This window comes from Charadrius vociferus, unplaced genomic scaffold (genome assembly GCF_000708025.1).
Source record: "Charadrius vociferus isolate BGI_N301 unplaced genomic scaffold, ASM70802v2 scaffold650, whole genome shotgun sequence".
In the NCBI taxonomy this organism is placed as follows: domain Eukaryota; kingdom Metazoa; phylum Chordata; class Aves; order Charadriiformes; family Charadriidae; genus Charadrius; species Charadrius vociferus.
The window spans coordinates 5328955-5331239 of record NW_009646736.1 but is presented as its reverse complement, the minus strand read 5'-3'; the positions used below and the strand labels follow the sequence as shown (position 1 = coordinate 5331239).

At 41.4% G+C, this 2285-nt stretch overlaps 1 protein-coding gene across 1 annotated transcript in view; it reads left to right on the top strand.

Moving 5' to 3' along the window:
• The first annotated feature begins 311 nt into the window (after window positions 1-311).
• SLC16A14 (solute carrier family 16, member 14) overlaps window positions 312-2285 on the top strand; it is a 10726-nt gene continuing 8752 nt past the window's right edge. Inside the window, exon 1 of the mRNA XM_009889991.1 lies at window positions 312-419. The gene's annotated coding sequence lies outside the window, so the exon portion shown is untranslated. The remainder of the gene's footprint in view (window positions 420-2285) is intronic.

The following is a 2285-nucleotide window of genomic DNA, read 5'->3' as shown; positions in this document are numbered from 1 at the left end:
CCTGCATTTGTCCCTAAAATAGCTCATGAGTCAGATTTTCAAAAAAGCTCAGCATCGTTGTGGGCAGTAACGTTTGAGCCAGTTTTCTACGAGCTCTGCACACCGTGTGTGCATACAATACAAAAAGCTTTTCTGAAAAAAAATCTAGTCCTTCTCCAGCTGATCAAACAAGAATCCAGATTCTCCTGCCTTTAGATGCAATCCCTTGTGAGGGGCTGTGTTCAAACACTGTTACTGTAAGTGGATCTTCACCACCTTGCGTGTTGGGGAAATGTGGCTGGCTTCACAAATTAGCTGCCATCAGTTTCATTGCAGTTTCTGTAGGATTTCACAATTGCAAAGAGCCCCTTGGGCTTCTCTGCCTTCCGTGATACCGCGTTCTTGGCAGTGCTGTGGTGTGGGAAGAAAGCTGAGGGCAGGTAAGTGGAGCTCTCCTGGGTGCGATAGGGCACGGGGCGATGAGTCAGTAGTGGGGAGAGGATCCAGCCATCCAGTCCTTGCTTTATCCAGAGCACAAGAGTTTGTGCAGTTATTGGCAATTACCTTCCCTGCTTTTGAGTGTTTTCACTCTGAACTTGTGACATTGGTGGAAAGTTGATGGTATAAAAGTAATAATAAGCAAGAATCCAGTTCAAAAGGAAAAAATATGCATTTTCTGAAGACTTGTGGGGGTTGATGCAAGCATGACATTAACTTGCATCTACTCAATCTAAGCCCATTCAGTCAGTAAGATAAGATTGAAAAGATGAGTGTCATATCTTTGCATCTCAATGTCACTTATTTTTGCTTTAAATAATTTAAAATATATAGAAGATGTATCTATTCCCAGTCCAAAGAAAATTTCTACATCCAGTATCAGTATTCAGGTGCACACAAACCCAGTCAAAAGCATGAAAGAGAAAGGCGAGGCTCCACATTTAATCCTGACTCTGAATCTTCAGTTACATAATTTTGTCTTCCATTATCTAAGATGTACTGTAATATCCGTCATACATTTTCATTAATCTTATACAGAGCATGTTTAACAGCTTGCAATTTTCCTTCATTATTCCACTTCTCATTATTTCCCATTAGCATGATTATTCACTCTCTTTATTACCTTTATGCAGTTAGTATTTCTCTCTTTTGTGAGTGGGCTGAATTCTCCATAAGTAGTCATATAAACTATGCCCATGGGGGACCTAGCTCCAGGGACATTAACTGGAAAGGGTTGAGATGTCACCTTTAAGACCTACACTCTGTAGAGGGAGGATGAAGTGTAATTTTAACTAAGGATGTCCTCTTATGTTCAAAAAAAAGTTTGCACCACTGCATGGGTCTGACGTGTTCCCCTGCTACCCTTCCTGCCTCAAATACCCTGCAGGACCTCTAGGAAGACCTCTAAGCATAATCCCCCTTCTCTCTGCCCCTTGATTCGGAAAGAAAAGGCCAATAAGTCATTTCAGTATGTGTTTCCACTGGCACCCAGGTGTGGACTCATCAGTTAGTCCCAGCTTATCTGCTTGTGTAGCAAGCGTTAAATGTACTCAGTTCTTGTTCTTCCTCACTGTGTCACCAATACCTTCCATGGCCAAGTTAGGGCTAAGGACAACTTACTCCATAAAGACTATCCATCTATGAAAAATTTGATACCAGGAGTATGACATATTTTAGCTCCAGTTCACTGTATGAGGCAAATCAGTGCACTCTCAGAGGAACCTGCATGTTCAAGCTGCCCTTAGTTATACATAGTTACCTGTACTGCAAGTAAGGGATATGTGGCACTTAACTACAACGGTAACTTACCCAGCAGCCAGTCTGGAGAGGTCACATATATTGGCATGTTTTCACTGTTGTCTGTGAAAGAAATGGTAGCTTTGACCAGGCGTCTCTGACTTGATCTATGTATTGGTATGAAGTACTTCAAGGCCTTCTCTGTGTGCTTAGCTAGCAACAAGGAAAAAGTAAAATAGTTTGGAAAGGTGGTAACTCGAGAAGCAAAACATACTCATGTATTTAAAGACACCAGCCCAAATTTTCAGTTAGTACAGAATCTGAGTTACTCCATTCACTGCCAGTTTTCAGTGGTGAGGAGCTAGCCCTGAGGCACACCTTCTGAGGGCTCACAGAATACAAAAGGAGCTTTTTAAAACAATTTCTGATAACTTTCTTCTCTCTTTTGACTGTTATGAAGCTCTTTTTATTTCTCTGGAGAAGAAAAGAAAACAAAAATTTACCATCTCTGGTAGTTTGTATCATCACATTTCTAGTCTCCATGGAAACCTATGAGGTGCTCCACAGTTGGG